Source organism: Silene latifolia, chromosome 11 (assembly GCF_048544455.1).
Source record: "Silene latifolia isolate original U9 population chromosome 11, ASM4854445v1, whole genome shotgun sequence".
Classification (NCBI taxonomy): Eukaryota; Viridiplantae; Streptophyta; class Magnoliopsida; order Caryophyllales; family Caryophyllaceae; genus Silene; species Silene latifolia.
This window is the reverse complement of record NC_133536.1, coordinates 133,254,327-133,275,236: the sequence shown is the minus strand read 5'-3', so window position 1 is coordinate 133,275,236 and position 20,910 is coordinate 133,254,327. Positions and strand designations below refer to the sequence as shown.

The window sequence follows — 20,910 nt, the reverse complement described above, 5'->3', positions numbered from 1 at the left end:
AGTTTACAAAAATGCATCAAATGAAAAGAGGAGCAAAAATAGAACTCCTAAAGCTTCAAATATAAGCCACCCTCACTACATATGGGGTGACTTTGAAAATGTTTAAAAAGAAATGCAAAGAAAAGTTGAAAGTTGTCAAGTATTGAAATGCCAAAAATAAAAAAGAAATGGCAATAAAGTGTTCTCAAATGTTATATGCCACAATAAATTGGGGGGAAAAACAACAACAAAAGCAAACTCCCAAAGTGAAACTCAAATATCTATTGATCCCTTCATCCATCGTATCCATTTTTGTGCATGGTAGAGAGGGGACGACCCTTCTTCTTGTCTAGGCAAGAGGGGGAATTCCACGATCCTCCAGTGTTTCTAACACCATAGGGAGTCTACTCTTGACAAAAGCATTTAACAATTGAGGACAAAGGTACCCTAGCTTGACACAATTTGGAGGTGATTTATTGGTATCCTTCTAGGCTTAGTAGTTTGAAGAAATTGCATCTATGAAGGAGTGTGTACCCTTATATTATTTCCCTTGTAGATAATTTCCGCCACTTAGATGAGGAAAGTGGCTATTCTTTTGTAGATGCATCCATTATTTTATTTTGTGTGCTTAATGTTTGGATGTGTCGCCATTTTGGCAAGACCCACTTTGCCTTGCAAGAAGGCATCCTACCTCATGGTTGTCTTGTTGTGAGTTGAAAGGGCGGAGTGAGACCCGCTAATTGTCTCATATCGGCTATGTTATTAGGTTAGTTTAAATAATGGTCCTAGTCTTTGTCACCTCTTTACTCGGGAGGAGCAAAGGTTCGGTTTGGGGATATTATATTGTGACCATAATTAGAGCATATTTAGTCCCCGAATTAGCCTTGTTCCCATGCTTTTTAGTGCATATTTGGGTCATTTATTGTCTTTAGTTCTTTGTTTTGCATATTCTTTGAGGTTTTGATCCCTTGGTAGGAAAGGAGAGCAAACCTTGAATTTTCATGGCAAAACGAGACTAAATTGATTGAATTCAATGACCAAGCATCAAGGAGAGACAAGATTAGAAGGCCTTTGTACATACTATAGTAGATGGGCAATGATGAGAAAAGATCCTTGCATCCCCGAGGAAATCCCCAAGGATCTTATGAAGAAAAAGGAAGAAAAGAAGAAGAAACAAGACTGCACAGCAATCCGTGCGTCTTCCCCAGAAGACGCCCGTCTCCACCACCACAATCCGTGCGTCTTCTCTCTAAGACGCCCGGGCAGCAGCTCCAGAAGACGCCCGTCTTCTCCATAAGACGCCCGGGCAGAAACCACCAAATCCGCCCATCCCGTGCTAAAGACGCCCGGATTCTCTGGCAGACCCATTTCGTCTTCTTCAAGCTTCAAGGAAGGATGCACATCTTTTTCTAGATATCGGAGTCTCCCTAGAGACCGGAGTCTTTCCAAAAAGACCGGCGTTTCCTTAAGTAGGGACTTAATCGTCATTTAATCCCTTAGTTAACCCTAATTCATCACCTAATCCCCACTATAAATACCCCATTAGTCTAATTAGAAGAGCATGTTTTTCTTAGCAATGTTTAGTGTAGTTAATATCAATCAAATCTCTATTTAATCTTGTAATCAACAATTAATCAAGTTTGAATACAAGTTTTATTTCCTTAATCTCTCTCTTGTTCATCCTTTATTTTGGGTAATTGAAGATTATTTGGGTTATTATTGGGAGATTGACAACCTTCCAATCAAGCATCAAGTACTTCTTTTATTCTTTGCTTTATTATTGGAATCATTAGTAGGTATAATTCTCTGAATCCCTTTTTAATTATTGTTAATCACTTTCATTTATTCATCATGTTTCACTTTGTTGGTATGATTGACAACCTTGCTAGCATGTTCAACATGATAATGAGTGAGTAGTTCCTTAGCTAGGGTTAATGGGTAATTAGGGGAAACCAACATGGGGAATGAATCATGCTTAATTTAATATGCTTTCATAGTTTATTTGCTTGCTTGTTGTGATCTCAACTCATGCACATGTTATGTTTGATGAAATGTGAGCCTATGAATCCTTGCATTTTTTACCCATCACCTATCTTTTTCATGAGACTTGTAAGACATAAACCAACTCGAGTCTCATTAGACCATGCATGTTGTTGAGTAGGGAAGACTAAGTCGACTTGTAGGTGTTGTACAATCTAATCGATTCGGCTCCGGGACCCAAACTTTCCTAGGATTGTAAGATATAAACCAACTCGATCCATCACAACAATAATTGCTTGCTTATAATTTGAGAACATGTTTGTATGATCAATTCCCATGAATCCCCTATGACCCCATGACACCCTAGTGCTTTTCATCAATTGTTTACAACCCTTTTAATTCATCTTGCTTGTTTACTTTCATTGCTATTTAGTTTAGTGATCTTCTACATCAACCCCAATTGTGACACCCCCTAAGACACCACTAGTTGCAATAGAAATCTCATCTCAATTCCCGTCCCTTGGGATCCGACCTTTACTTGCCTCTTTACTAATTGTAGAGTTGTTGGTGAAGTTATAAATTGTTTTTTGGTCTAGGTGCTCCTAACGACAAGTTACCGAAAAGACATAGTCCGACCAATTTTATATGTCTTATAGGAAAGGAGATAATGAGGCGGAATTCCCATCTCTCGCGCATATTCGGAAGCTTGTTGACGATCTTAGATGGACTAGTATGAAGAGGAGGCAAGAACGATGGCCGACGAAGTAGGAATAAAGAGTACACGTAGATCATAGGCCCTAAAGCAAGATAGTGGAAAACTGCTGCAGGATCCGTGCGTCTTAAGCACAAGACGGCCGGATTGCCCTATCCAGATCCGAGCGGCCCGAGCATTAAGACGAGCGGATCATTGACTCTTGATCCGAGCATCTCCATAGCATGACGAGCGGACCCCTTCACAGACTGGCCGTGCTCCAAGCTGATCCGAGCGGATCGTGGTAGGACTAGCAACGTGATATGCGCATTTCCTTCGGGACTTGCGTTTCCCTACTCAACAATTAGCAATGCTATTTACTAATCTACCCTTTCTTAACCTAATGATGTACCACTATATATATACTCCATTTATAATAATCAAGAGAGTAAGTGCCCTTAGGTTAGAAGAAGCTCTCTTAGATTAGATTACGAGTAGATAGAATAGATTAATCGCAATCATTCCACAAAATTACACATTAATCTTTCCTTAATTATTGTTCAAATTTATTATTATTGGGTAATTGAAGATTATTGGGTTATTATTGGAGAATTGACAACTCTTCATCAATCAATCAAGTTTTCTTCTATTATCCTTTCCTTTCCATTTGTTCATCTCAAGTTTGGTATAATTCCTTTACTCTTTACTCTGTATTGTTTATTTCTTCACTCTCTTATCATGTTTATACTTGTTGTGATAATTGACACCATTGATAACATGTTTCCCATGATAATAAGTGAGTAGTTTCCTTAGCTAGGATTAATGGGGAATTAGGGGAAACGAACATGGGGATTGATCTATGCTTAATCTAATATGTTTTCATAATTAATTTGCTTGCTTGTTGAAACTCCAACTCATGCACATGTTATGTTCGATGAAATGCGAGCCTATGAATCCTTGCATTTTTTGATCCATAACCTATATATTCAATGAGGCTTGTAAGCATATAAACAAACTCAAGCCTCATTAGACCATGCATAAAGTTGAATAGGAAGGACTAAGTCAACTTGTAGGTGTTGTACAATCTAATCGATTCGGCTCCGGGACCCAAACCTTCTTAGGGATTGTAAGCTTATACACCAACTCGATCCCATCACAACAATAAGTGCTTGCATCTAATTGAGAACATGTTTGTATGATTTACTCCCATGAATCCCCTATGATCCGATGACATCCTAGTATCTTTAATAAATTGTTTACATCTCTTAATTGATTGCTTGCTTTACTTTATTGCTTGCATTAGTCTAGAATACAACTACAAACCCAAATCAATTGTGACACTAGCATAAATTAAGATAGATAAACTTAGAACCCAAAGCACACCGTCCCGTGGATCGACCTCGACTTAACCACTAACTAGTTGTTTGTTGAGAATATAAATGTGTTTGATTGGGCGTACAACGACACGCTCACGTCAACCAATCATATAAACGTTCCTTTTACGTTGTCCTCAAGCACAACACTACTTGTTCCTTCAATTATTATCCGACAAGAATCTGAATGAAAAACAACTTTATTTTCCTTGTCACATAATTGAGAGATACTCAGTAAATTGTGCTTGAGACCACTAAGAAGATAAACATCACTAATAGCATGAGAAGAAGATATGCCAACTTTACCAATACCAATAACCTTACCCTTCTTATTGTCACCAAATGTAACTTTACCTCCGTCGAAAGGTTCAAGTGAAAGAAATAAATTTACATCTCCAGTCATGTGCCTTGAGCATCCACTATCAAGGTACCATAGATTCTTTTCTTTCACCATAACCTGCAAAAAGATTAGATACAGTTTTTAGGTACCCAAGCTAAGTTGGGTCCTTTGATGTTAGTCACTCTAAAAACTAAATCTTTTCTAACCCAAACTTGTCTAAAAATCTTTCGTTTTGGAAACGAATAGGTTTGTCTGGGAACCGTCTATGATTGTGTTTTGGTTTCTTCTTGACGTGGTCTTTCAGGTTGTTTTGGGGAAGCCTTAGCTTTGAAAGACTCTTTAGGCTTAGGTGATTGTTTTGATTCGGTAGCCTTCTTAAAGTCAAAGCTCATATCATAGAACCAACGATGATCATTGTTACTTTCTTCACTCGTACTAGGTTCGGATGGGGAGAAGTCATTATCCTCTAAAACAGTGTCAGTTGCTTTAACAAAGTTGATTCCTTTTCTTAAATCCTGAACGTATTTGACACAGTTTTCTTGGATATGACCCGTATGACCAAAGTAATTGCAAATCAAATATTCTGGTAGATTGACATATTTTCTCTTCCTGAAATTTTGTTCGGAAGGAGATAATTTGCATTTAGAGTGGTCTTTACGACCATAGCACTCATGTCCTAATCCCATTTTCAAATTATTGTCTGATTGCTCAGTTAGGAAGTTTAGGACACGTGTGCTACCTTCCCACTTTTCGTGGACCTTTCTAGCATGTAACAGTAAGTCTTTTAAAGACTGGATCTCTTTATCGCATTTGGATTGGTCTGACTCAACAGCCTTGGGAGGATGAGTCTCTTCATAATAGTGATGAAAGTTTTGAAATCTCTCGTTGAGAACTCGTACCATCTCAGTATGCGTTCTTTTTGTATTTAAAAAAACGGTTTTAGATTCCTTTAATTGCTGAGTTAGAGAGTCAATTTCATTCTTTTGATCTGAGATCACAGCTTCTCTAATTGTAGCCTTTGACTCAAGAAGTTCTTTGACATTCCTCAATGCTAAGGTTATAGCTTCATTAGCTGTAACCTTGGCTTGAAGATGCTTAATGTTGAGTTTCAGATCTGAGGTTATAGCTTTATTAGCTATAACTTTTGACTCAAGAGCCTTTTTTTCAGCATTTGTCACATCTGAAGTTGTAGCCATATTGGCTGTAACTTTAGATTTGAGCTTCTTGGCCTTGGATTTAAGGAGATGATTCTGTTCATCAATATCGAGAATTTGTTCTTTTAAATCTTTCAACTCCAAATCTTGTTCATGACATTTATCAAGAGATTTCTCAAAGTATTCAATTAGAGCATTCTTACGTAATTTCTTAACGCTTTTCTTAAGTTCAAGATAGCTTACCTATTCTTCTTCTTCTTCTTCTTCTTCTTCTTCTTCTTCTTCTTCTTCTTCTTCTTCTTCTTCTTCTTCTTCTTCTTCTTCTTCTTCTTCTTCTTCTTCTTCTTCTTCTTCTGAATCTCCTGGAAAGCAGCAATAGGAGTCAACGCTATCTTTATCATTGTCCGAAAATAGGTCAAGGCTTACGTTGCTTAGGCATAGATTAGCAACTTCTTCTTCTTCAGATCCTTCGTCGTCCTCCGTGTCAAGATCTCTCAAGCATGATGCCATCATTACTTGTTTGAACTCTTTCTTAGTCTTCTCACGTTTTGCTTTGTCTTTAATTTTCTCCCATGTGGGACAATCCTTAATCATATGACTGAATTCTACGCACTTGAAGCATCCTCTATTAGCAAACGTATTCTTAGACTCAGAAGTTTTCTTATTATAGGATTTGTTGTTGTTATTAAACGATTTTGCTTGCTTATTTCTAAAAATTCTTTTATTGAATCGTTCCTAACTCTTCAATTGGTATCAGAGCCTCGTGATGTTGATATTGGTTAAATTCAAAGAGTTGATCCTATTGTTATGGACGATTCAAAACACACTAAGTATCCCATTTTCAAGGGAGAAAACTTTGCTTGGTGGAAATACCGCATGGAGCACTATGTCAAAAGTACGGACTATGAATGTTGGTTGATCATTGAAAAGGGTCCCCTCAAAATCGAGGTGAATAATGCCGATGGCACTAGCACCCTAAAAAGTGAGGATAAATATGTTGAGGCTGATTATAGGAAAGTCGATAAAAACTCTAAAGCCATGTCCATCCTTAAATATGGCATTGGTAAACAAGAGATTAATCAAATATCCGGATGTAACTCGGCCAAGGAAATTTAGGACACCCTAAACCTTGCCTATGAGGGAACGTCTCAAGTTAAAAATTACCATATTGATCTTCTCATGCAACAATTTGGGATGTTTAACATGGAAAGAGATGGGTCAATTAATAGTTTGTCCTCACGTTTTTTTAGTGTTGTCAATGACCTCAAGAGTTTAGGCAGAAATTTCGAATCCGAGGATTTAGTACGTAAAATTCTTCGTAGCCTAACTGAAAAGTGGCAACCGAAGGTTACGGCTATTCAGGAAGCTAAAGACCTTTCATTTCTCACCCTTGATGAACTTATGGGTGCACTTATGGCTCATGAGTTAACTCTCATGAAGCGCTCTAGTGAAAGCTCTAAAGGGAAAGGACTCGCTCTTAATGCTCTCTCAAGTGATGAGGAGAATGAAGATGATGAGTTCGCAATGTTCACTAAAAACATTGTATGCATGATAAATGGTCGAAACTCACAAAGGTATAGCAACAATGCTAACAAACGTCGCTTTCCTAAGAGAAGATCGAATTCTACTGTTGGTTGCTTTAAGTGTGGTGACAAAAGTCATCAAATTAAGGAATGCCTAAAGTGGATCGACATCAAATCCAAAGAAAAGCGTGACTTTGCTAAACGTGATTACAAAAACAAGGTAATGACTGCCATTTGGGGTATGTATGATTCTAAAGAGGACGATGTCCTTGAGGAATAATTATACGCCAAATTGTGCATCTCGTCTAGTTCCTCTAAGGATAATTGCAAACCACCACAGAAAGAAAACATCAAGTGTCTTATGGTTCACTCAGTTGAATCAGATTCAGATTCAGACAATGAGATAAATAAGCTCAAGAAAAAGGTTCGATCTTTCTCTAAAGACAAAGTTTGTCTCCTCCTAGACCAATTAATTGATAAGTGTCGTGTCCAAACCAATAAATTTGAAGCTATGCAAACTGAAATTGAGGACATAGCCGAAGAAAATGTTAACTTGAAAGAATGTCTAAATGAGGTTGATCAACCTAGTTTATCGTTGAGTCTTGAAAAAGAAATCAGAAAGCTTCGTAAACAAAATCTTTTTCTAGCCAAGAAGGTTGATGAAACTCATGTAACAGAGCATTGCACTGTTGCATCTGTTTCCAACAAAGAAAATGTGTCATCACTAACTCAAGAACGTGACCAACTTTTGATTAACTTAGCAACTCATGAAAGTGAAAAAGATGATCTTGTCAAGATTGATGAAATGTTGAATGACGAGTCAAGTCATGTCAAAAGTGCTTTAGATCGAGTGCAAAAATCAAACAATGACCTTCTTGCTCAAATTGAAACCTTGAAAAAGGCTGAGCAGGCCCATGCAACAGATGCTGCTACTGTGGCATCTAAGTCGAGAAAAGAAATTGATACTCTCACAAAAATCGGGTCTTCATTAACTAAAGAACGTGACTCTCTTCTAGCTAACCTCACCATGTGAAAAAGAGATAACAAGCAACTTGAGCAAATTGGCTTGTTACTTAGTGATGAAGTAAGACATGCAAAACAAGCTTTCGACAATGTTGGTCAACTAAATCTTAACCATCTTGCTAAAATTGAAATATTGACCAAAGAGCTAGATGAGGCTAAGATGTTCTACTTAAAATGGGAAGGAAGTCAGAATTTTTTGGAGTTTCTTTTAAAACAATCACAAGAATACAAAAAATTTACAAAGAATGTCGGACTTGGTTTCAAATGCAACAGTAACCCGCATTGTTGTACTCGAAACCAGAATCCAAGCAAAACTGACTTTCGAAGAAGAAAATACGCTGGTCTTCCTGAATATATCATTTGCAATTACTATGGTAAAACAGGTCATGAGTTTAATGGTTGCGAGGAGAGAGTCCATGATTTAGAAAGTAACACTAAAATGGCTAAAAAAGTTTGATTAAGAAAGAAGGAGTCAAGAAAGTTGTTGTCAAGAAGGAACCCAAACTCGTTTGGGTTCCTAAACTAAATGTTTGATTTCTTATAGGCATTAATGGAAGGCAGAAAGTGCTACTTAGACAATGGATGCTCTCATCATATGACAGGAGATCCTCTCGCTAGAGGCCTACGATGGTGGCATGGTGACTTTTGGCGACAACAAATGAGGTGAAATCATTGGTATTGGAAAGCTTGGTAAGTCAAAATCACTATACATCGACAAAGTGTTGCTTGTCAAAGGTTTGAAACAAAATCTCTTGAGCATTTCACAACTATGTGATCGAGGTAATATTGTTGAATTTCTTGCTAGTGAATGTAGAATAATCAATGTAAAGACTAGAGAGCTCATACTTGAAGGTAAACGTGTCAAAGATGTCTACATGACTAACCTATACTTATTGTCGGGTCAAACATTATCATGCATGAGTGTTCAAAAGAATGACCCTTGGCTTTGGCATAAATGACTTGGTCATGTAAATGCTAAAACACTTAACACCCTAAAGAGAGTTGATCTAGTAGATGGCATTCCCAACATCAAATTTGAGCTTAAATCACTTTGTGATGATTGTGTCAAAGGCAAACAAGTTAAGTTCTCCTTTAAATCCAAAAAGGTTGTTAGCAGTTCCCTACCTCTTGAACTCATTCACATTGACTTATGCGGTCCCATGCGCGTTGTGAGTAGAGGTGGAAGTCGCTACATTTGTGTTTTTGTAGATGATTTTAAAAGATTTGTTTGGCTTCTTTTCTTAAGCTCTAAAGACCAAACATTTAATGAATTCCTAATTTGGGTCAAAAAGGTTCAAAACAAATTCGGTTATAAACTTGTCTCACTAAGATCCGGCCATGGAACTGAGTTTGAGAATTCTTCATTTGAGGTCTATTTTAATGAGAATGGTGTTAGTCACAATTTTTCAGCCGCAAGGACCCACAACAAAATGGGGTTCTGGAACGAATGAATCGAACTCTTCAAAATATGGCTAGGACCATGCTTATTAGCTCTAAAGTGCCAAAGAATTTTTGGGCCGAAGCCGTAAACACATCTTGTTATATTTACAACCGTGTCATGATTAGAAAAATAATTGATAAAACTTGATGTAAAATAAAGTAACAATTTTACCTTTCAGAGATAATTTTGCAGCGGAAGAAAAACGAATATATAAATGGATATGAATTAGTAGTGAAAATCTCGCAAGACCCCTCAACCAAATTCTAGTATATGACGTGAACAACTCTCCTCCCTCGTAAGAAACTCGAAACTGAACACGAATGGTGGCTCTCACCTCGCAAGGATCGAATGACACTAAAATTACAACCTCGCAAGGAAGAAATAATAATCTTATAACTCGCAAGCTATAAAACACACAAATATAAAACTTGAATTAAACTCTCTCATTGATTCAATAAAACTGATTACAAAGGCTCATATTTATCCTAATACAATTACCATAAACTAGCTAAGACATAATATGGAAACTACCTTATTCAAGATTAAGAAAGTAAGTAAACTCTCCTACACTAACTAGGAAAATAATAACAAACTAATTCGATTTAGGAAATTAACAATAAGACTTGATTTAGGAAACTAATCTTGATATCAATTCCATCTGAGCTTCCATCTTGCAAACATGTTGAATGTCCGCATCATTTTTTATTCGCGTGTAGTCTGGACAGCTCAACTTAAAATGATCATATCTCCTTTGTTACTTGTCCAAATAAGGCGTATGACCACTTGTTGGAAAGCTAACTTCATGTACTTTCATCTCAAATAAGTATCTCACCAAAATTAGCCATAAGTTAGGATATATTTAGCTTTTAAACCAATTGAATGAAACTAAAATGTCAAGAGTGACTTAAGCTTCCGTTTTCGACATATATCCATGTCCCTCCTGTATCATTCTCCCCTTCTTCAAAAAGATTCGTCCTCGAATCTTCAAAATCTTGAAGTATAGGATCCGTCTTTATGCCCACCAGGATCAAATACAAATATGAAAATCATGTAAGTAAGAACATCTAAGGAGCATACGAACTTAATTGTGCACGCCTTTGATCTCTCTTTCAATTCGTCATCTTCAATGTAATTTCCAAGATTTTCAGTTTTAATTGATTTGTCAAAGTATTGACAACCTACATGGTAATCAATGATCCTCTCTTGCCATCTTTTCTTGTGCTTTCCACCCCACCTCCCTCCTTGCACAACTTTACCAAGATTAAAATAAAATTTGCTTCGTATAGCAAATTCATCATGAGCATCCATAGGAATCAAATTCAATAAGAAATAAGAATTTCCACCATATAGCTTCTCATCAATGTATTTATCAAGTGGTGATTGATAAATTTTGTTAACATGGAAATCCGAACAAATATCATCCTCACCTAAGATTGGTATTAGAATAAGATCGTTGGATTCACCATTAAATAACTTCGAAGTGTCGTCATGATCTTTCACCTACACATCTTCATCAACCCTGTTTTCGATATGCTTGTCTTCATCATCGGAAATCTCAATCTTTTCTTTGTTAATCTGATTAGCTTGAAGATTTAAGTTGCAAACCCCCAACTCTTCTTGATCATCATCACTCAATGGATTAATAATGTGGCCTTCCTCGACTCTCCTTCATCGTCAACCTCTAATGACTTCGGATCTGGTTGACTGGTTGTGGTAGTGCAAAGTTTGGCTTCATCTCTTCCTCACGTCTCCTTCATGCTTTTCCTCTTCTTCTTTGGGAAAGGCATCAAAAGACTCAATCTCCTTCTCTTGTTTCTTTATTTCACAAGATTCATTATATCTATGTTCTCACTTTTTGTATTTGGACACAAGATGATCAATTGTCCTTGTTATGTCCTTCCATAACAATTCGTTTTGATATTCCTTCCATGCCTTCAATGCACGTTTGAGTTCCCTTCGAGACATGATTATGAACTCCCAAGACAAATTTGTTAAGAAAAAAATTTACAACCTGGCTATCATACCAATTTGATGTAAAATAAAGTAACAATTTTACAGCGGAAGTAAAACGAATATATAAATGGATATGAATTAGTTGTTAAAATCTCGTAAGATCCCTCAACCAAATTCTAGGATATGACATGAACAACTCTCCTCCCTCGCAAGAAACTGAAAACTAAACACGAATGGTGGCTCTCGCCTCGCAAGGATCGAATCACACTAAATTCTCAACCTCGCAAGGAAGAAATAATAATCTTATAACTCGCAAGGTATAAAACACACAAGTATAAAACTTGAATTAAACTCTCTCATTGATTCAATAAAACTGATTACAAAGCCTCATATTTATACTAATATAATTACCAAAAACTAGCCAAGACATAATATGAAAACTACCTTATTCAGGATTAGGAAAGTAAGTAAACTCTCCTACACTAACTAGGAAATAATAACAAACTGATTTGATTTAGGAAATTAACAATAAGACTTGATTTAGGAAACTATTCTTGATATCAATTCCATCCGAGATTCCATCTTGCAAACATGTTGAATGTCCGCATCATTTTTTATTCGCGTGTAATCTGGACAGCTCAACTTAAAATGATCATATCTCCTTCGTTACTTTTCCAAATAAGGCGTCTGACCACTTAATGGAAAGCTAACTTCATGTAATTTCATCTCAAATAGGTATCACACAAAAACTAGCAATAAGTTAGGATATATTTAGCTTTTAAACCAAGTGAATGAAACTAAAATGTCAAGAGTGACTTAAGCTTCCGTTTTCGACATATACCCATGTCCCTCATGTATCAAAACTCCCTATGAGTTACTACGAGGAAGAAAACCTAACATCTCACACTTAAAATGCTTTGGTAGTAAATGTTTTGTGCACAATAATAGAAAAGATAACCTAGGCAAATTTGATGCTCGTAGTGATGAAGGAATTTTTGTTGGTTATTCCGATCATAGTAAAGCTTATAAAGTGTATAACAAGAAGACTATCAAAATGGAAGAGAGTGTTCATGTAGTATTTGACGAATCTAGTCTCTTTGTCTTAAATACACAGGTTGATGATGAAGATGATGAGTCTGATGATGATTTTGCGATTGGAATGACACGACATGATATGAATCAAGTGGTGGAAGAGGCTGAGCAACAGTTGGAGCCACTGTTGCCTGAGGTTGCTGGCCAAAATTTAGGGGGAACTAATCATCCTGCAACACAAGAAGATGCTAGCTCATCCAGGAGGAATGTGGATGGTGAAGAATAGCCCAACCAAATAACGAACGAACCACAATCACCCCCATCAAATAATCCTCATGCAACAGTCACCTCCACTGTGACACAAGAACAAAACGATCCCTCAAACTCACTTGTCCGCAAAAAATAGAAACACCAAAGCTCACATCCTTTATCAAACCTAACCAGTGACTTAACATCTGGCATAAAAACCAGATCATCGCTCCAAAATTTCTGTGCATATGATGCATTTCTCTCTCAAGTTGAGCCTGACCATGTCACAGTAGCCTTGACTGATGAATACTGGGTGACAGCCATGAAAGAGGAATTAGAGCAATTCGAAAGAAACAAGGTATGGCATCTTGTCCCTAGGCCCTCCCAACGTACTGTAATTGGTACGCGGTGGGTCTTTCGCAACAAGCTAGATGATGTTGGAGAAATCGTAAGGAACAAAGCTAGACTAGTGGTGCAAGGTTTTAACCAACAAGAGGGAATCGAAAATGACAAAACCTTTGCACCGGTAACTAGGCTTGCAGCCATACAAATGCTTGTAGGTTTTCCATCTTATCAAGGCATAAAAAATTTTCAAATGGATGTCAAAACCGCATTTCTAAATGGTTATCTTGATGAAGAAGTTTTTGTTGAACAACCTCCGGGCTTTGTAAACAACGAATTTCTTAACCACGTTTTTAAACTTGATAAAGCGCTCCATGGTTTAAAACAGGCTCCTAGGGCCTGCTATGATATGCTTTCAAAGTTTTTATTGGAAAACGGTTTATTACGTGGTTCCGTTGATAAAACGTTGTTTATCAAGTCACAAGGCGATGAACTGTTGCTTGTGCAAGTATATGTTGATGACATTATTTTTGGAGAAACTAACAATGTCCTCTATAAGTACTTTTCTGATTTAATGACTTCCGAATTTGAAATGAGTATGATGGGAGAACTTGGATTTCCTTGGTCTTCAAATTAAACAAAGTGAAAAAGGAACAATAATCCATCAACAAAAGTACTTAAAGGAAATGTTAAATAAGTTCGGGTTGACTAATATTAATCCTATGCCTACACCAATGGTGTCCAAAATCAAGCTTGATAGGACAAAAATGGTAAGAGCATTAGTGAGAAGGTATATCGAGGTATGATCGATTCATTACTCTACTTGACCGCTAGTCGACCCGACATACAATTTAGTGTGTGCGTTTGTGCCCGTTTCCAATCAAATCCTAAGGAATCACATTTCAAAGCCGCCAAACGGATTTTTAGGTATTTGATTGGAACACAAGGGCTATATTTTTGGTACCCAACTCACTACGAACTTGACCTTGTAGGATTTTCGGATGCGGATTATGCCGTTGACTCGTTGGATAGGAAGAGTACCTCGGGTATTGCTACATTCTTAGGACCATGTCTCATTTCATGGGCATCCAAGAAACAAAATACCGTTGCATTATCCATAGCTGAAAGTGAGTATGTAAGTGCCGCTCTTTGTTGTGCACAAATTCTTTGGGTACGTCAACAATTGCATGATTATGGTATTACGTTTGAAACCACTCCCATATTTTGTGATAATACTAGTGCAATTAACATATCAAAGAATCCGATACAGCACTCACGCACTAAACACATCGACATAAGACATCATTTCTTACGTGATCAAGTTGAATAAGGTAACATATGTCTAAGCTTTTGTAGAACGGAAAATCAAATTGCGGACATTTTTACAAAACCGTTAGAAAGAGAACAATTCGTAAAACTTCGGTTGGAAATTGGTTTATTAGGTGACATGTGACACAATTGGGTTATTTTCTTCAATGATTGATTAGAAGATTGATTAACATGTTAATTAAATTAGCAATATGCATTATTTGTTGCATGCAAATGTAACGTGTAAAATAAAATTACACAACTTATTTTGCAATTGAGTTATTGCATTGAGCCACTCAATCTCTTTATTTCACATCACCTAAAACATCACTCACCTTTAGTTCCCTACACTCAACCGTCCCCTTGGTTACCCCCCCCCCCCCCCCCCCAGTTAACCACGCGAACCATGCAATTACTTTCCATATACACATACAAAACTCTCTACTACTGATGTGACCATAATTAGAGCATATTTAGTCCCCGAATTAGCCTTGTTCCTATGCTTTTTAGTGCATATTTGGGTCATTTATTGTCTTTAGTTCTTTGTTTTGCATATTCTTTGAGGTTTTGTGTCCTTGGTAGGAAAGGAGTGCAAACCTTGCATTTTTATGGCAAAATGAGGCTAAATTGATTGAATTCAATGACCAAGCATCAAGGAGAGACAAGATTAAAAAGCCTTTGTACATATTATAGTAGATGGGCAATGATGAGAAAAGATCATTGCATCCCCGAGGAAATTCCCAAGGATTTTACGAAGGAAAAAGAAGAAAAGAAGAAGAAATGAAGCTGTCCAGCAATCCGTGCGGATTGCCTAGAAGACGCACGTCCTCCACCTCCACAATCCGTGCGTCTTCTACCCAAGACGCCCGGGCAGCAACACCAGAAGACGCCCGTCTTCTCCCAAAGACGCTCGGGCAGGGACAATAGAATTCGGCCGTCCCGAGCCTAAGACGCACGGATTCCAAGGCAGCACAACTTTGTTTCTTCAAGCTTCAAGAAACATGCCCATCCTTCAGAAAATACCGGCGTTTCCTTAAGTAGGGACTTAATCGTCATTTAAGCCCTTAGTTAACCCTAATTCCTACACCTAATCCCCACTATAAATACCTCATTAGTCTAATTGGAAGAGCATGTTCTTCCTATCAATTCTTAGAGTAGTTAATATCAATAAAATCTCTCTTTAGTTTTGTAATCAACAATTAATCAAGTTTTAATACAAGTTTTATTTCCTTAATCTCTCTTTTGTTCATCCTTTATTTTGGATAATTGAAGATTATTTGGGTTATTATTGGGAGATTGACAACCTCTCAATCAAGCATCAAGTACTTCTTTTATTCTTTGCTTTATTATTGGAATCATTAGTAGGTATAATTCTCTTAATCCCTTTTTAATTATTGTTAATTACTTTCATTTATTCATCATGTTTCACTTTGTTGGTATAATTGACAACCTTGCTAGCATGTTCAACATGATAATGAGTGAGTAGTCACCTAGCTAGGGTTAATGGGTAATTAGGGGAAACCAACATGGGGAATGATTCATGCTTAAATTAATATGCTTTCATGGTTTATTTGCTTGCTTGTTTTGATCTCAACTCATGCACATATTATGTTTGATGAAATGTGAGCCTATGAATCCTTGCATTTTTTACCCATCACCTACCTTTTCAATGAGACTTGTAAGACATAAACCAACACGAGTCTCATTAGACCATGCATGTTATTGAGTAGGGAAGACTAAGTCGACTTGTAGGTGTTGTACAATCTAATCGATTCGGCTCCGGGACCCAAACTTTCCTAGGATTGTAAGATATAACCCAACTCAATCCATCACAACAATAATTGCTTGCTTATAATTTGAGAACATGTTTGTATGATCAATTCCCATGAATCCCCTATGACCCCATGACACCCTAGTGCTTTTTATCAATTGTTTACAACCCTTTTTAATTCATCTTGCTAGTTTACTTTCATTGTTATTTAGTTTAGTGACCTTCTACATCAACCCAAATTGTGACACCCCTAAGACACCACTAGTTTCAATAGAAATCTCATCTCAATTCCCGTCCCTTGGGATCCGACCTTTACTTGCCTCTTTACTAATTGTAGAGTTGTTTGTGAAGCTATAAATTGTGTTTTGGTCTAGGTGCTCCTAACGACAAGTTACCGAAAAGATTTAGTCCGACCAAAAATGGCGCCGTTGCCGGGAACGGTGTTAACTTGATTTAGATTTTCTTACATTGTTATTAGTTGTGTCTTTCTTTGCCTTGAGGAAGCAAAACTCCTCGAGGTTTGTTCTAATTGTTTTCGAGTTGTTTGATATTTTGCATGTCTAGAAGGTCACAAGGTGACTTGTTACCTTTTGATCGTGAAATTGAAAGAACTTTGACAACCAATAGAAGACTTGCTAGGAGAAATTTGAGAGGTATTAGTGAGGTTGTAGATATTCAACCAACCATTGAGTTCATCAACCCTTTTGCAAGAGAAGGTGAGGTGAACCCAACACAAAATACAACACAAAATCAACCCACAATGCCTAAGTTTTCATCACATTCCGTACCCACCGAGGAGAACCTACCCAACGGTACTCCCACACCACAACATTTAACCGGAAATTTTATTGCTAAATCCGCATTTGTCCAATTAGTCGAAAGAAGCCAATTTGGGGGATGCCTAGTGAAGACCCTCACTCTCATATGGAGACCTTTTGTGACTATTGTGATGCGATTTCTCAAACCGGTATAACTCAAGACCAAATTCGATGGGTCTTATTTCCTTTTTCTCTAATTGGCACCGCGAAACAATGGTTGAAGGGCCTTGATAAGGCCACTCTCGGAATTGATTCTTGGAAGAAGTTGGCTCTAGCTTTCGACAAAAAATTCTACCCTCCGGAAAAGACTAACATGCTAAGAGCTCAAATTACGGGTTTTAAGCAAAGGGATGAAGAATCTTTGTATGAAGCTTGGGAGCGGTTCAAAGGAATTTGTCGCTCATGTCCTCATCATGGACTTAGCGAGTGGTTTTTGGTACAACAATTTTGGAACGGTCTATATGAAGATTCAAGGAACATTCTCAACATGGGATCAAATGGAATGTTCACCGAAGTTGATGATAATCAAACTTAGAACAAAATTGAGGAAATGGCGGTCCATAACTCACAATATAGTAGACCTCGCAAGGCTACTAGAGGAGGAAAGCATGAAGTGGACTCCGTTACTCAATTGGGTGCCCAACTTAGTGCTCACATTGATACCATCAATTTGAAGTTTGAAAAGGCTATGGCTAGACTTGAAGAAGCCTCAAAATCACCAAAGCATCATGTTAATGCCATGACGGCATCTTCATCAATCCCAAGTGGGATATGTGAGAATTGTGGAACTTTGGGACATGACCAAAGTGAATGTAGGGGAACAAATGAACAAGTGAATGCTTTCCAAGCATACAAGAGTGGTACCCCTTATTCCAACTATTACAATGAAAACACCAAATTCCATCCAAATCTCTCATACAAAAGCCAAAATGTTCAAAACCCTCAAACAACATACACCCCACCTCCCATGAGAAACCAAAATCAAAGACCCTTTTACAACCAAAACCAAGGTTACCAAAATCAATCTCCATACAATCAACAAAATGACCAAGGTTTTGATGTTCAAAAAGCGGTCCTTCAAATGCAAAAGAATCAACAAGAATTATTCACTCAAATGCAAAAATATAGTCAAGCAAAGGAAACCACCATCAACAACATTCTAGCTCACACCAAAATGTTGGAAACCCAATTGACTCAACTAGCATCTTCAAGCTCACAAAGACAAAAGGGTCAATTACCACCTCAAAGTAATCCCCCAAGACAATGAAACGGTTAGTGCCATTCACTTGAGAAGTGGTACAAGGTATGAAGCACCGAAGAAGCAAGTTGAGGATGAGGTTGTGGAAGCTAGTGATAAGGAAGAAATTGTGCAAAACTCCAAGGATGGAGAATCATCAAAAGAAGAAATTTCAAAGAAAAATGAAGACAAGGTCAAGGAGAAGGAGCCCATTGTGATTAGACTTCCTTTTCCAAGTCTTCAAGACAAGCCCAAATTTGATGACCAACTTGGAAAATTTATGGAAATTGTGAAGAATTTGGAAGTCTCAATTCCTTTCACGGAATTAATCAATCACGTGCCGGCCTATGCGAAATACATGAAAGACATCCTCACAAAGAAGAAGTCGATCTGGAAGCTTGAGACTATCGCCTTCACTAAGGTGAGTAGTGCAATACTTGAAGGGAGTTCACCTCCAAAACTCAAGGATCCGGGAAGCTTCTCAATACCGTGTACCATTGGCGACACCACGATCAACAAAGCCTTATGTGATCTAGGGGCTAGTGTGAGTGTTATGCCGTACTCGGTGAGTAAAAGGTTGGGGATGGGAGAGCTTAAATGCACCAATATAACACTCCAAATGGCCGATAGATCGACGAAGACACCATTAGGGATATGGGAAGATGTTCCCGTGCGAATTGGGAAATTTTTCATCCCGGTGGACTTTGTCATTGTTGATATGGAAGAAGATTCCAACATTCCAATCATTCTAGGAAGACCTTTCTTACACACCGCGGGTGCGGTGATTGATGTAAAACATGGAGAGCTCACTCTAGAAGTGGGAGATGAGAGCATAACTTTTAATCTTGACAAGACCATGAGAGCTTCCCGTTTACATGAGCCATGTTTTATGATCGATCATTATAGCCGGAAGGATGATAGGAAGAAGTCGGAACTTCAATGGAAGAAGAAAATTGAAGATGCTCCATTCAAAGAGCAAGTGAATTGTAACAAAGAGAGCTTGAAAAGCTCACCAAAGTCAAGCAATGAAGAAGATGGCCTCATTGGCCAAGAAAAGAAAATGGGAGATTTGTCTCCATCAAATCAAGAGATTTTTAATGATCGACTTAATGAAGTTTGTGGTCTTTGGGACGACGAATATGAAGGGATTTTCAATCCCTACATTGGCAATGCTATCGATCAAGACCGACAACAAGAGCAAAGGTCTATCGAAGACCTTTATCATGACAATGAACAAGCTTTTGATTACTTTTTCAAGGTGTTGAGCAACATCAACAACACCTTGGACATGCCCCTTTGACATCTCATAAAGAATGAGAGTTTGGTGGTCCCTAAACCACCATTTGTAAATATTTCTAACTCCCTAACTCGCATTTTAATTCTTAATTTGCATTTTTGTCATTGTTGGATTTTTATACTTTGATCAAGATAATTATCATTTTTTTTAGAGAAGTGAGGGAGGGACTAATGATTCAATTGATGTGTAGTGCTTTAGCTTAGTGTGGGGATAGCAATTGCCTAGGCTATCCATGCCTTAGTAGTGCCCCCGCAATGAAGAGCATGAGATATGAAGAAGAATGAAATGACACGGGATAGGCTAATACACGGATGGAACTGAATCCGGGTAAAAGGGGAAGAATCCGAGCGTTTTCAAGAGAATCCGCCCGTCTTCAGGCAACCCGGGCGTATTGGTCCAAATCCGCCCGTCCTTCATGAGCTGAATTTTTGAAATTCTAGGACTGTTAGCAAATCCGGGCGTTCTGCAATACAATCCGCCCGACCTCAGAAAGACGCCCGTCCTGCAAGAGAAGACGCCCGTCTTTTTGGCTGAGAAAAACAAGAAAAATCCCTGGAAAGGAATCTGCCCGTCTTCAGTGAAAGACGCCCGTCCCGCAGTTACAAATCCGTGCGTCTTTGCTGCAATCTGCCCATCTTTAGGCGAGAATTCCTGATGCCCATCCAGACAGAATCCGGGCGTCCCGAAGGAAAGCCGCCCGTCTTCCCCCTGCATTTCAATTTTTTCGGGTCTTTTATAAACCCCTCCCACATTCATTTCTTCATTCCTTCATTCATAACACTATCCATAAACCCCAAAAACTCAAAACCCTCATCCTCTCCATCACAAAAACAAGATTCCCTCAACCACATTCATCAAAATCAAATCAAAACATCCTTTTAACAAAAATTAATCACTCCTCTTTCAACAAAAATCAAAACCAAGCACAAAATCTTCAACCTTTGAGTCGATTTTTGAATTTATAAAGGCAAAGCCTTTCATCTTGAAATCGATTTGGGTACACTTAAAAATTGAATATTTTCACTCTTGTCTTGGTTCAAGCATCAATGGCAAGGACAAAAGGAGCAACAAAGGCACCAAAGGCAAAGGCACTCTCAACAAGATAAAAGAGTCTTCAAGCAAAGAAAGCCTCGTTGGCCATGGTGGTAGCTAGCTCAAACTTGAAAGTGCAACAAGAACAACCTCCCTTGGAAGCAACAACATCTACTACTCCGGAAATTGCTCAACTTTCGAACTATCCGGAGGTAATTTTCATTTCCAAATCCCATAGGGACACTTTTGCCAAGTTTGCTAGAAAATAATTTCTATCCACCAAGTTTATTTGTGAAGATGCCTTAGATAAGTTGGGTGTCCTTGAGCAAACTAGAGCCTTCTTTAAAGCCATGGGGTTGGAAAAATT

General features: G+C 37.9%; 1 non-coding gene across 1 annotated transcript; it reads right to left on the bottom strand.

Moving 5' to 3' along the window:
• Positions 1–17,290: 17,290 nt before the first annotated feature.
• LOC141616299 (small nucleolar RNA R71) lies at positions 17,291–17,397 on the bottom strand. Its single transcript, XR_012530655.1, has one exon. It is a non-coding gene; the product is annotated as a small nucleolar RNA R71 (small nucleolar RNA).
• Between the last annotated feature and the right edge of the window lie 3,513 nt (positions 17,398–20,910).